At 48.1% G+C, this 11,976-nt stretch overlaps 21 non-coding genes across 21 annotated transcripts; 15 read left to right on the top strand and 6 right to left on the bottom strand.

Annotated features, from left to right (window-relative positions):
• The first annotated feature begins 421 nt into the window (after positions 1 to 421).
• Positions 422 to 536, top strand: LOC113073358 (U5 spliceosomal RNA). The gene has a single exon (XR_003280488.1). It is a non-coding gene; the product is annotated as a U5 spliceosomal RNA (small nuclear RNA).
• A 469-nt stretch (positions 537 to 1,005) lies between these two features.
• On the top strand, positions 1,006 to 1,077 carry trnag-ucc (transfer RNA glycine (anticodon UCC)). The gene has a single exon. It is a non-coding gene; the product is annotated as a tRNA-Gly (tRNA).
• Positions 1,078 to 1,180: 103 nt separating this feature from the next.
• trnad-guc (transfer RNA aspartic acid (anticodon GUC)) lies at positions 1,181 to 1,252 on the bottom strand. Its single transcript has one exon. It is a non-coding gene; the product is annotated as a tRNA-Asp (tRNA).
• A 1,057-nt stretch (positions 1,253 to 2,309) lies between these two features.
• On the top strand, positions 2,310 to 2,424 carry LOC113073362 (U5 spliceosomal RNA). The gene has a single exon (XR_003280492.1). It is a non-coding gene; the product is annotated as a U5 spliceosomal RNA (small nuclear RNA).
• A 285-nt stretch (positions 2,425 to 2,709) lies between these two features.
• trnag-ucc (transfer RNA glycine (anticodon UCC)) lies at positions 2,710 to 2,781 on the top strand. Its single transcript has one exon. It is a non-coding gene; the product is annotated as a tRNA-Gly (tRNA).
• A 266-nt stretch (positions 2,782 to 3,047) lies between these two features.
• trnag-ucc (transfer RNA glycine (anticodon UCC)) lies at positions 3,048 to 3,119 on the top strand. Its single transcript has one exon. It is a non-coding gene; the product is annotated as a tRNA-Gly (tRNA).
• Positions 3,120 to 3,222: 103 nt separating this feature from the next.
• trnad-guc (transfer RNA aspartic acid (anticodon GUC)) lies at positions 3,223 to 3,294 on the bottom strand. Its single transcript has one exon. It is a non-coding gene; the product is annotated as a tRNA-Asp (tRNA).
• A 1,055-nt stretch (positions 3,295 to 4,349) lies between these two features.
• On the top strand, positions 4,350 to 4,464 carry LOC113073363 (U5 spliceosomal RNA). The gene has a single exon (XR_003280493.1). It is a non-coding gene; the product is annotated as a U5 spliceosomal RNA (small nuclear RNA).
• A 471-nt stretch (positions 4,465 to 4,935) lies between these two features.
• trnag-ucc (transfer RNA glycine (anticodon UCC)) lies at positions 4,936 to 5,007 on the top strand. Its single transcript has one exon. It is a non-coding gene; the product is annotated as a tRNA-Gly (tRNA).
• Positions 5,008 to 5,110: 103 nt separating this feature from the next.
• trnad-guc (transfer RNA aspartic acid (anticodon GUC)) lies at positions 5,111 to 5,182 on the bottom strand. Its single transcript has one exon. It is a non-coding gene; the product is annotated as a tRNA-Asp (tRNA).
• Positions 5,183 to 6,230: 1,048 nt separating this feature from the next.
• On the top strand, positions 6,231 to 6,345 carry LOC113073359 (U5 spliceosomal RNA). Its single transcript, XR_003280489.1, has one exon. It is a non-coding gene; the product is annotated as a U5 spliceosomal RNA (small nuclear RNA).
• Positions 6,346 to 6,629: 284 nt separating this feature from the next.
• On the top strand, positions 6,630 to 6,701 carry trnag-ucc (transfer RNA glycine (anticodon UCC)). Its single transcript has one exon. It is a non-coding gene; the product is annotated as a tRNA-Gly (tRNA).
• Positions 6,702 to 6,969: 268 nt separating this feature from the next.
• trnag-ucc (transfer RNA glycine (anticodon UCC)) lies at positions 6,970 to 7,041 on the top strand. The gene has a single exon. It is a non-coding gene; the product is annotated as a tRNA-Gly (tRNA).
• A 103-nt stretch (positions 7,042 to 7,144) lies between these two features.
• On the bottom strand, positions 7,145 to 7,216 carry trnad-guc (transfer RNA aspartic acid (anticodon GUC)). The gene has a single exon. It is a non-coding gene; the product is annotated as a tRNA-Asp (tRNA).
• A 1,046-nt stretch (positions 7,217 to 8,262) lies between these two features.
• Positions 8,263 to 8,377, top strand: LOC113073360 (U5 spliceosomal RNA). Its single transcript, XR_003280490.1, has one exon. It is a non-coding gene; the product is annotated as a U5 spliceosomal RNA (small nuclear RNA).
• Positions 8,378 to 8,662: 285 nt separating this feature from the next.
• On the top strand, positions 8,663 to 8,734 carry trnag-ucc (transfer RNA glycine (anticodon UCC)). The gene has a single exon. It is a non-coding gene; the product is annotated as a tRNA-Gly (tRNA).
• A 268-nt stretch (positions 8,735 to 9,002) lies between these two features.
• trnag-ucc (transfer RNA glycine (anticodon UCC)) lies at positions 9,003 to 9,074 on the top strand. The gene has a single exon. It is a non-coding gene; the product is annotated as a tRNA-Gly (tRNA).
• Positions 9,075 to 9,178: 104 nt separating this feature from the next.
• Positions 9,179 to 9,250, bottom strand: trnad-guc (transfer RNA aspartic acid (anticodon GUC)). The gene has a single exon. It is a non-coding gene; the product is annotated as a tRNA-Asp (tRNA).
• A 1,049-nt stretch (positions 9,251 to 10,299) lies between these two features.
• On the top strand, positions 10,300 to 10,414 carry LOC113073361 (U5 spliceosomal RNA). The gene has a single exon (XR_003280491.1). It is a non-coding gene; the product is annotated as a U5 spliceosomal RNA (small nuclear RNA).
• A 625-nt stretch (positions 10,415 to 11,039) lies between these two features.
• trnag-ucc (transfer RNA glycine (anticodon UCC)) lies at positions 11,040 to 11,111 on the top strand. The gene has a single exon. It is a non-coding gene; the product is annotated as a tRNA-Gly (tRNA).
• A 103-nt stretch (positions 11,112 to 11,214) lies between these two features.
• Positions 11,215 to 11,285, bottom strand: trnad-guc (transfer RNA aspartic acid (anticodon GUC)). The gene has a single exon. It is a non-coding gene; the product is annotated as a tRNA-Asp (tRNA).
• Positions 11,286 to 11,976: the final 691 nt, after the last annotated feature.

Raw genomic sequence — 11,976 nt, forward strand, 5'->3', positions numbered from 1 at the left:
TCTGCGGCTCATCTAGTTTTCACGGTCTCCGCTGTGTTTCTGGGCCATAGAGGTCCTTTCTAGGTTTTGATCCTCCATCTTCTCTGGATACGGACTGGATCCGGGTGACTGAAGCGGATACAGACTGGATCTGGTGGCTACGGTGACCTCGGAATAAGGGATTTCTTTAAAAGACTTTTTTTTTCATATAAGATTTTATCCAACTTTTCAGATAGAGGCATGAGAAAGAGATTGCCTTGATCGGGCTTTTGGTTATTGGTGGGCCGAGGGGACTTTTTTGAGTTTTACTCCTCCGTTTTGGAGTGGGGGGGGGGGGGGTGCTGACGAAACACATGTGGGCAGGCGTTGTCACCCTTGATGACCCTTGGCGAGCGTAGTAGTTTAACAGAGGCAGCGCACAGGCCCGAGCGTTTGGAGACACAGCTCGAGTTTCTCTTCATTGTCGCATAAATCTTTCGCCTTTTACTAAAGATTTCCGTGGAGGGGAACTTTTGCGAGTGACCTGTATTTTTGGGTGCTCTGCTCACTGCAGAGCTACATCGAAATGTCAAGAGCAGAATCAGTTTGACCGTCCGCCAGCATGCTGCGAGAGGGCTTGCCACTGGTCATCGTCTGAATGGGCACTCTCTGCGTTTGACCACTTCGTGTTTATTTAGCCGGATGGGAAGGCAGCGTTTTCTTGAGGAGGACTTTAGCTGCCTTCCAAGCAGTTGACCCGGGTTCGATTCCCAGCCAACGCATGTCCTTTGGCTCGGGCTGACGTCGAAGCAGAACTCCCTCTGTGACCTGTGCCTCCACCCAAAACTTTTGGATGGAATAATATCGGACGGACCCATCATTAGCTGAAGTCGCATAACACTTGCAACACTACCCGTAGCAGGGGTCATTGTTTGGACTCTTTTTTTTTTTTTTAAATTGCGCTTTAAACAAAAAATATTGCGTCAATGCAACTGAACAACATTAATTAGGAACACAGTGCGTCAATAAAGCTGCTGACTTCCGCCTGCGTTGGTGGTATAGTGGTGAGCATAGCTGCCTTCCAAGCAGTTGACCCGGGTTCGATTCCCGGCCAACGCATGTCCTTTGGCTCGGGCTGACGTCGAAGCAGAACTCCTTCTGTGACCTGCGACTCCAACCAAACATTTTGGATGGATCGTTCGGAAGACGAAAAGAACCAGCTCTCCCCGTCGGGGAATCGAACCCCGGTCTTCCGCGTGACAGGCGGAGATACTGTCCACTATACTAACGAGGAGCCGTGCATGCTGCCGTTTCTCCCCCAACCGACGGCACTGCACTGACATAACTAAACAATGCATGGCTCCTTCTGACGCAGACCCAGCCCTAGCACCGTAAAATTTCTGATGGACCCATCATTAGCTGAAGTCGCATAACACTTGGAACACTACCCGTAGCAGGGGTCATTGTTTGGACTCTTTTTTTTTTTTTTTTTTTTTTTTTTTTTAAATTGCGCTTTAAACAAAAAGTATTGCGTCAATGCAACTGAACAACATTAATTAGGAACACAGTGCGTCAAAAAGCAAAATGACAGTTAAAGGCATTTCGTTATTGAACTCTTTGATGACATCATTCAGCTAAGTTCAGTTTTAAATAGTATCTGTGCAATAATTTGCAATCAAGTCAACGATATCTCTGTACATGAAGTGTCCCAAGCTCCGCCTGCCAGAGGCGACAGAGGCAAGAAACCAAAACTCGATCGGTGAAAAGATGGAGAAAAAACCCGGTGAGAAACCAGGCTCAGTCGGGGAGACAGTTCTCCCCTTGTCAGACGAAACCAGTAGATCAGCTCCAGGCTGCAGGAATGTCAGACTGTGCAGAAGAATCATCTGTTTCCTGTGGTCTTGTCCAGGTGGTCTTTACAGGGGATTTGTATCTGCGGCTCATCTAGTTTTCACGGTCTCCGCTGTGTTTCTGGGCCATAGAGGTCCTTTCTAGGTTTTGATCCTCCATCTTCTCTGGATACGGACTGGATCCGGGTGACTGAAGCGGATACAGACTGGATCTGGTGGCTACGGTGACCTCGGAATAAGGGATTTCTTTAAAAGACTTTTTTTTTCATATAAGATTTTATCCAACTTTTCAGATAGAGGCATGAGAAAGAGATTGCCTTGATCGGGCTTTTGGTTATTGGTGGGCCGAGGGGACTTTTTTGAGTTTTACTCCTCCGTTTTGGAGTGGGGGGGGGGGGTGCTGACGAAACACATGTGGGCAGGCGTTGTCACCCTTGATGACCCTTGGCGAGCGTAGTAGTTTAACAGAGGCAGCGCACAGGCCCGAGCGTTTGGAGACACAGCTCGAGGTTCTCTTCATTGTCGCATAAATCTTTCGCCTTTTACTAAAGATTTCCGTGGAGGGGAACTTTTGCGAGTGACCTGTATTTTTGGGTGCTCTGCTCACTGCAGAGCTACATCGAAATGTCAAGAGCAGAATCAGTTTGACCGTCCGCCAGCATGCTGCGAGAGGGCTTGCCACTGGTCATCGTCTGAATGGGCACTCTCTGCGTTTGACCACTTCGTGTTTATTTAGCCGGATGGGAAGGCAGCGTTTTCTTGTACGTGACGGGATGCAAATTCTTGAAGGCTCTCTTTAGTGACGGGTCCAAACAAAGATCTCATCTGCTCCTCTAGCCCTATCGGCGACTCGTGCACTTCGAGCCTTCTTAGTGACGGCGCAAGTTGCAGAATGCCTATTGCATTGGTGGTATAGTGGTGAGCATAGCTGCCTTCCAAGCAGTTGACCCGGGTTCGATTCCCGGCCAACGCATGTCCTTTGGCTCGGGCTGACGTCGAAGCAGAACTCCCTCTGTGACCTGTGCCTCCACCCAAAACTTTTGGATGGAATAATATCGGACGGACCCATCATTAGCTGAAGTCGCATAACACTTGCAACACTACCCGTAGCAGGGGTCATTGTTTGGACTCTTTTTTTTTTTTTTTAAATTGCGCTTTAAACAAAAAGTATTGCGTCAATGCAACTGAACAACATTAATTAGGAACACAGTGCGTCAATAAAGCTGCTGACTTCCGCCTGCGTTGGTGGTATAGTGGTGAGCATAGCTGCCTTCCAAGCAGTTGACCCGGGTTCGATTCCCGGCCAACGCATGTCCTTTGGCTCGGGCTGACGTCGAAGCAGAACTCCTTCTGTGACCTGCGACTCCAACCAAACATTTTGGATGGATCCTTCGGAAGACGAAAAGAAGCAGCTCTCCCCGTCGGGGAATCGAACCCCGGTCTTCCGCGTGACAGGCGGAGATACTGTCCACTATACTAACGAGGAGCCGTGCATGCTGCCGTTTCTCCCCCAACCGACGGCACTGCACTGACATAACTAAACAATGCATGGCTCCTTCTGACGCAGACCCAGCCCTAGCACCGTAAAATTTCTGATGGACCCATCATTAGCTGAAGTCGCATAACACTTGGAACACTACCCGTAGCAGGGGTCATTGTTTGGACTCTTTTTTTTTTTTTTTTTTTTTTTTTTTTAAATTGCGCTTTAAACAAAAAGTATTGCGTCAATGCAACTGAACAACATTAATTAGGAACACAGTGCGTCAAAAAGCAAAATGACAGTTAAAGGCATTTCGTTATTGAACTCTTTGATGACATCATTCAGCTAAGTTCAGTTTTAAATAGTATCTGTGCAATAATTTGCAATCAAGTCAACGATATCTCTGTACATGAAGTGTCCCAAGCTCCGCCTGCCAGAGGCGACAGAGGCAAGAAACCAAAACTCGATCGGTGAAAAGATGGAGAAAAAACCCGGTGAGAAACCAGGCTCAGTCGGGGAGACAGTTCTCCCCTTGTCAGACGAAACCAGTAGATCAGCTCCAGGCTGCAGGAATGTCAGACTGTGCAGAAGAATCATCTGTTTCCTGTGGTCTTGTCCAGGTGGTCTTTACAGGGGATTTGTATCTGCGGCTCATCTAGTTTTCACGGTCTCCGCTGTGTTTCTGGGCCATAGAGGTCCTTTCTAGGTTTTGATCCTCCATCTTCTCTGGATACGGACTGGATCCGGGTGACTGAAGCGGATACAGACTGGATCTGGTGGCTACGGTGACCTCGGAATAAGGGATTTCTTTAAAAGACTTTTTTTTTCATATAAGATTTTATCCAACTTTTCAGATAGAGGCATGAGAAAGAGATTGCCTTGATCGGGCTTTTGGTTATTGGTGGGCCGAGGGGACTTTTTTGAGTTTTACTCCTCCGTTTTGGAGTGGGGGGGGGGGTGCTGACGAAACACATGTGGGCAGGCGTTGTCACCCTTGATGACCCTTGGCGAGCGTAGTAGTTTAACAGAGGCAGCGCACAGGCCCGAGCGTTTGGAGACACAGCTCGAGTTTCTCTTCATTGTCGCATAAATCTTTCGCCTTTTACTAAAGATATCCGTGGAGGGGAACTTTTGCGAGTGACCTGTATTTTTGGGTGCTCTGCTCACTGCAGAGCTACATCGAAATGTCAAGAGCAGAATCAGTTTGACCGTCCGCCAGCATGCTGCGAGAGGGCTTGCCACTGGTCATCGTCTGAATGGGCACTCTCTGCGTTTGACCACTTCGTGTTTATTTAGCCGGATGGGAAGGCAGCGTTTTCTTGAGGAGGACTTTAGCTGCCTTCCAAGCAGTTGACCCGGGTTCGATTCCCGGCCAACGCATGTCCTTTGGCTCAGGCTGACGTCGAAGCAGAACTCCCTCTGTGACCTGTGCCTCCACCCAAAACTTTTGGATGGAATAATATCGGACGGACCCATCATTAGCTGAAGTCGCATAACACTTGCAACACTACCCGTAGCAGGGGTCATTGTTTGGACTCTTTTTTTTTTTTTTTTAAATTGCGCTTTAAACAAAAAGTATTGCGTCAATGCAACTGAACAACATTAATTAGGAACACAGTGCGTCAATAAAGCTGCTGACTTCCGCCTGCGTTGGTTGTATAGTGGTGAGCATAGCTGCCTTCCAAGCAGTTGACCCGGGTTCGATTCCCGGCCAACGCATGTCCTTTGGCTCGGGCTGACGTCGAAGCAGAACTCCTTCTGTGACCTGCGACTCCAACCAAACATTTTGGGTGGATCGTTCGGAAGACGAAAAGAACCAGCTCTCCCCGTCGGGGAATCGAACCCCGGTCTTCCGCGTGACAGGCGGAGATACTGTCCACTATACTAACGAGGAGCCGTGCATGCTGCCGTTTCTCCCCCAACCGACGGCACTGCACTGACATAACTAAACAATGCATGGCTCCTTCTGACGCAGACCCAGCCCTAGCACCGTAAAATTTCTGATGGACCCATCATTAGCTGAAGTCGCATAACACTTGGAACACTACCCGTAGCAGGGGTCATTGTTTGGACTCTTTTTTTTTTTTTTTTTTTTTAAATTGCGCTTTAAACAAAAAGTATTGCGTCAATGCAACTGAACAACATTAATTAGGAACACAGTGCGTCAAAAAGCAAAATGACAGTTAAAGGCATTTCGTTATTGAACTCTTTGATGACATCATTCAGCTAAGTTCAGTTTTAAATAGTATCTGTGCAATAATTTGCAATCAAGTCAACGATATCTCTGTACATGAAGTGTCCCAAGCTCCGCCTGCCAGAGGCGACAGAGGCAAGAAACCAAAACTCGATCGGTGAAAAGATGGAGAAAAAACCCGGTGAGAAACCAGGCTCAGTCGGGGAGACAGTTCTCCCCTTGTCAGACGAAACCAGTAGATCAGCTCCAGGCTGCAGGAATGTCAGACTGTGCAGAAGAATCATCTGTTTCCTGTGGTCTTGTCCAGGTGGTCTTTACAGGGGATTTGTATCTGCGGCTCATCTAGTTTTCACGGTCTCCGCTGTGTTTCTGGGCCATAGAGGTCCTTTCTAGGTTTTGATCCACCATCTTCTCTGGATACGGACTGGATCCGGGTGACTGAAGCGGATACAGACTGGATCTGGTGGCTACGGTGACCTCGGAATAAGGGATTTCTTTAAAAGACTTTTTTTTTCATATAAGATTTTATCCAACTTTTCAGATAGAGGCATGAGAAAGAGATTGCCTTGATTGGGCTTTTGGTTATTGGTGGGCCGAGGGGACTTTTTTGAGTTTTACTCCTCCGTTTTGGAGTGGGGGGGGGGGTGCTGACGAAACACATGTGGGCAGGCGTTGTCACCCTTGATGACCCTTGGCGAGCGTAGTAGTTTAACAGAGGCAGCGCACAGGCCCGAGCGTTTGGAGACACAGCTCGAGTTTCTCTTCATTGTCGCATAAATCTTTCGCCTTTTACTAAAGATTTCCGTGGAGGGGAACTTTTGCGAGTGACCTGTATTTTTGGGTGCTCTGCTCACTGCAGAGCTACATCGAAATGTCAAGAGCAGAATCAGTTTGACCGTCCGCCAGCATGCTGCGAGAGGGCTTGCCACTGGTCATCGTCTGAATGGGCACTCTCTGCGTTTGACCACTTCGTGTTTATTTAGCCGGATGGGAAGGCAGCGTTTTCTTGTACGTGACGGGATGCAAATTCTTGAAGGCTCTCTTTAGTGACGGGTCCAAAAAAAATCTCATCTGCTCCTCTAGCCCTATCGGCGACTCGTGCACTTCGAGCCTTCTTAGTGACGGCGCAAGTTGCAGAATGCCTACTGCATTGGTGGTATAGTGGTGAGCATAGCTGCCTTCCAAGCAGTTGACCCGGGTTCGATTCCCGGCCAACGCATGTCCTTTGGCTCGGGCTGACGTCGAAGCAGAACTCCCTCTGTGACCTGTGCCTCCACCCAAAACTTTTGGATGGAATAATATCGGACGGACCCATCATTAGCTGAAGTCGCATAACACTTGCAACACTACCCGTAGCAGGGGTCATTGTTTGGACTCTTTTTTTTTTTTTTTTTAAATTGCGCTTTAAACAAAAAGTATTGCGTCAATGCAACTGAACAACATTAATTAGGAACACAGTGCGTCAATAAAGCTGCTGACTTCCGCCTGCGTTGGTGGTATAGTGGTGAGCATAGCTGCCTTCCAAGCAGTTGACCCGGGTTCGATTCCCGGCCAACGCATGTCCTTTGGCTCGGGCTGACGTCGAAGCAGAACTCCTTCTGTGACCTGCGACTCCAACCAAACATTTTGGATGGATCGTTCGGAAGACGAAAAGAACCAGCTCTCCCCGTCGGGGAATCGAACCCCGGTCTTCCGCGTGACAGGCGGAGATACTGTCCACTATACTAACGAGGAGCCGTGCATGCTGCCGTTTCTCCCCCAACCGACGGCACTGCACTGACATAACTAAACAATGCATGGCTCCTTCTGACGCAGACCCAGCCCTAGCACCGTAAAATTTCTGATGGACCCATCATTAGCTGAAGTCGCATAACACTTGGAACACTACCCGTAGCAGGGGTCATTGTTTGGACTCTTTTTTTTTTTTTTTTTTTTAAATTGCGCTTTAAACAAAAAGTATTGCGTCAATGCAACTGAACAACATTAATTAGGAACACAGTGCGTCAAAAAGCAAAATGACAGTTAAAGGCATTTCGTTATTGAACTCTTTGATGACATCATTCAGCTAAGTTCAGTTTTAAATAGTATCTGTGCAATAATTTGCAATCAAGTCAACGATATCTCTGTACATGAAGTGTCCCAAGCTCCGCCTGCCAGAGGCGACAGAGGCAAGAAACCAAAACTCGATCGGTGAAAAGATGGAGAAAAAACCCGGTGAGAAACCAGGCTCAGTCGGGGAGACAGTTCTCCCCTTGTCAGACGAAACCAGTAGATCAGCTCCAGGCTGCAGGAATGTCAGACTGTGCAGAAGAATCATCTGTTTCCTGTGGTCTTGTCCAGGTGGTCTTTACAGGGGATTTGTATCTGCGGCTCATCTAGTTTTCACGGTCTCCGCTGTGTTTCTGGGCCATAGAGGTCCTTTCTAGGTTTTGATCCACCATCTTCTCTGGATACGGACTGGATCCGGGTGACTGAAGCGGATTACAGACTGGATCTGGTGGCTACGGTGACCTCGGAATAAGGGATTTCTTTAAAAGACTTTTTTTTCATATAAGATTTTATCCAACTTTTCAGATAGAGGCATGAGAAAGAGATTGCCTTGATTGGGCTTTTGGTTATTGGTGGGCCGAGGGGACTTTTTTGAGTTTTACTCCTCCGTTTTGGAGTGGGGGGGGGGTGCTGACGAAACACATGTGGGCAGGCGTTGTCACCCTTGATGACCCTTGGCGAGCGTAGTAGTTTAACAGAGGCAGCGCACAGGCCCGAGCGTTTGGAGACACAGCTCGAGTTTCTCTTCATTGTCGCATAAATCTTTCGCCTTTTACTAAAGATTTCCGTGGAGGGGAACTTTTGCGAGTGACCTGTATTTTTGGGTGCTCTGCTCACTGCAGAGCTACATCGAAATGTCAAGAGCAGAATCAGTTTGACCGTCCGCCAGCATGCTGCGAGAGGGCTTGCCACTGGTCATCGTCTGAATGGGCACTCTCTGCGTTTGACCACTTCGTGTTTATTTAGCCGGATGGGAAGGCAGCGTTTTCTTGTACGTGACGGGATGCAAATTCTTGAAGGCTCTCTTTAGTGACGGGTCCAAACAAAGATCTCATCTGCTCCTCTAGCCCTATCGGCGACTCGTGCACTTCGAGCCTTCTTAGTGACGGCGCAAGTTGCAGAATGCCTATTGCATTGGTGGTATAGTGGTGAGCATAGCTGCCTTCCAAGCAGTTGACCCGGGTTCGATTCCCGGCCAACGCATGTCCTTTGGCTCGGGCTGACGTCGAAGCAGAACTCCCTCTGTGACCTGTGCCTCCACCCAAAACTTTTGGATGGAATAATATCGGACGGACCCATCATTAGCTGAAGTCGCATAACACTTGCAACACTACCCGTAGCAGGGGTCATTGTTTGGACTCTTTTTTTTTTTTTTTTTAAATTGCGCTTTAAACAAAAAGTATTGCGTCAATGCAACTGAACAACATTAATTAGGAACACAGTGCGTCAATAAAGCTGCTGACTTCCGCCTGCGTTGGTGGTATAGTGGTGAGCATAGCTGCCTTCCAAGCAGTTGACCCGGGTTCGATTCCCGGCCAACGCATGTCCTTTGGCTCGGGCTGACGTCGAAGCAGAACTCCTTCTGTGACCTGCGACTGCCAACCAAACATTTTGGATGGATCGTTCGGAAGACGAAAAGAACCAGCTCTCCCCGTCGGGGAATCGAACCCCGGTCTTCCGCGTGACAGGCGGAGATACTGTCCACTATACTAACGAGGAGCCGTGCATGCTGCCGTTTCTCCCCCAACCGACGGCACTGCACTGACATAACTAAACAATGCATGGCTTCTTCTGACGCAGACCCAGCCCTAGCACCGTAAAATTTCTGATGGACCCATCATTAGCTGAAGTCGCATAACACTTGGAACACTACCCGTAGCAGGGGTCATTGTTTGGACTCTTTTTTTTTTTTTTTTTTTTTTAAATTGCGCTTTAAACAAAAAGTATTGCGTCAATGCAACTGAACAACATTAATTAGGAACACAGTGCGTCAAAAAGCAAAATGACAGTTAAAGGCATTTCGTTATTGAACTCTTTGATGACATCATTCAGCTAAGTTCAGTTTTAAATAGTATCTGTGCAATAATTTGCAATCAAGTCAACGATATCTCTGTACATGAAGTGTCCCAAGCTCCGCCTGCCAGAGGCGACAGAGGCAAGAAACCAAAACTCGATCGGTGAAAAGATGGAGAAAAAACCCGGTGAGAAACCAGGCTCAGTCGGGGAGACAGTTCTCCCCTTGTCAGACGAAACCAGTAGATCAGCTCCAGGCTGCAGGAATGTCAGACTGTGCAGAAGAATCATCTGTTTCCTGTGGTCTTGTCCAGGTGGTCTTTACAGGGGATTTGTATCTGCGGCTCATCTAGTTGTCACGGTCTCCGCTGTGTTTCTGGGCCATAGAGGTCCTTTCTAGGTGTTGATCCACCATCTTCTCTGGATACGGACTGGATCCGGGTGACTGAAGCGGTTACAGACTGGATCTGGTGGCTACGGTGACCTCGGAATAAGGGATTTCTTTAAAAGACTTTTTTTTCATATAAGATTTTATCCAACTTTTCAGATAGAGGCATGAGAAAGAGATTGCCTTGATTGGGCTTTTGGTTATTGGTGGGCCGAGGGGACTTTTTTGAGTTTTACTCCTCCGTTTTGGAGTGGGGGGGGGGGGTGCTGACGAAACACATGTGGGCAGGCGTTGTCACCCTTGATGACCCTTGGCGAGCGTAGTAGTTTAACAGAGGCAGCGCACAGGCCCGAGCGTTTGGAGACACAGCTCGAGTTTCTCTTCATTGTCGCATAAATCTTTCGCCTTTTACTAAAGATTTCCGTGGAGGGGAACTTTTGCGAGTGACCTGTATTTTTGGGTGCTCTGCTCACTGCAGAGCTACATCGAAATGTCAAGAGCAGAATCAGTTTTGACCGTCCGCCAGCATGCTGCGAGAGGGCTTGCCACTGGTCATCGTCTGAATGGGCACTCTCTGCCGTTTGACCACTTCGTGTTTATTTAGCCGGATGGGAAGGCAGCGTTTTCTTGTACGTGACGGGATGCAAATTCTTTGAAGGCTCTCTTTAGTGACGGGTCCAAACAAAGATCTCATCTGCTCCTCTAGCCCTATCGGCGACTCGTGCACTTCGAGCCTTCTTACTGACGGCGCAAGTTGCTGAATGCCTGCTGCGTTGGTGGTATAGTGGTGAGCATAGCTGCCTTCCAAGCAGTTGACCCGGGTTCGATTCCGGCCAACGCATGTCCTTTGGCTCGGGCTGACGTCGAAGCAGAACTCCCTCTGTGACCTGTGCCTCCACCCAAAACTTTTGGATGGAATAATATCGGATGGACCATCATTAGCTGAAGTCGCATAACACTTGCAACACTACCCGTAGCAGGGTCATTGTTTGGACTCTTTTTTTTTTTTTTTTTAAAATTGCGCTTTAAACAAAAAGTATTTGTCAATGCAACTGAACAACATTAATTAGGAACCACAAGGGTCAATAAAGCTGCTGACTTCCACCTGCGTTGGTGGTATAGTGGTGAGCATAGCTGCCTTCCAAGCAGTTGACCCGGGTTCGATTCCCGGCCAACGCATGTCCTTTGGCTCGGGCTGACGTCGAAGCAGACTCCTTCTGTGACCTGCGACTCCAACCAAAAATTTTGGATGGATCGTTCGGAAGACGAAAGAACCACTCTCTCCCCCGTCGGGGAATCGAACCCCGGTCTTCCGCGTGACAGGCGGAGATACTGTCACTATACTAACGAGGAGCCGTGCATGCTGCCGTTTCCCCCAACCGACGGCACTGCACTGACATAACTAAACAATGCATGGCTCTTCTGACGCAGACCCAGCCCTAGCACCGTAAAATTTCTGATGGACCCATCATTAGCTGAAGTCGCATAACACTTGGAACACTACCCGTAGCAGGGGTCATTGTTTGGACTCTTTTTTTTTTTTTTTTTAAATTGCGCTTTAAACAAAAAGTATTGCGTCAATGCAACTGAACAACATTAATTAGGAACACAGTGCGTCAAAAAGCAAAATGACAGTTAAAGGCATTTCGTTATTGAACTCTTTGATGACATCATTCAGCTAAGTTCAGTTTTAAATAGTATCTGTGCAATAATTTGCAATCAAGTCAACGATATCTCTGTACATGAAGTGTCCCAAGCTCCGCCTGCCAGAGGCGACAGAGGCAAGAAACCAAAACTCGATCGGTGAAAAGATGGAGAAAAAACCCGGTGAGAAACCAGGCTCAGTCGGGGAGACAGTTCTCCCCTTGTCAGACGAAACCAGTAGATCAGCTCCAGGCTGCAGGAATGTCAGACTGTGCAGAAGAATCATCTGTTTCCTGTGGTTTGTCCAGGTGGTCTTTACAGGGGATTTGTATCTGCGGCTCATCTAGTTTTCACGGTCTCCGCTGTGTTTCTGGGCCATAGAGGTCCTTTCTTAGGTTTT

This window comes from Carassius auratus, unplaced genomic scaffold (assembly GCF_003368295.1).
Source record: "Carassius auratus strain Wakin unplaced genomic scaffold, ASM336829v1 scaf_tig00012102, whole genome shotgun sequence".
Classification (NCBI taxonomy): domain Eukaryota; kingdom Metazoa; phylum Chordata; class Actinopteri; order Cypriniformes; family Cyprinidae; genus Carassius; species Carassius auratus.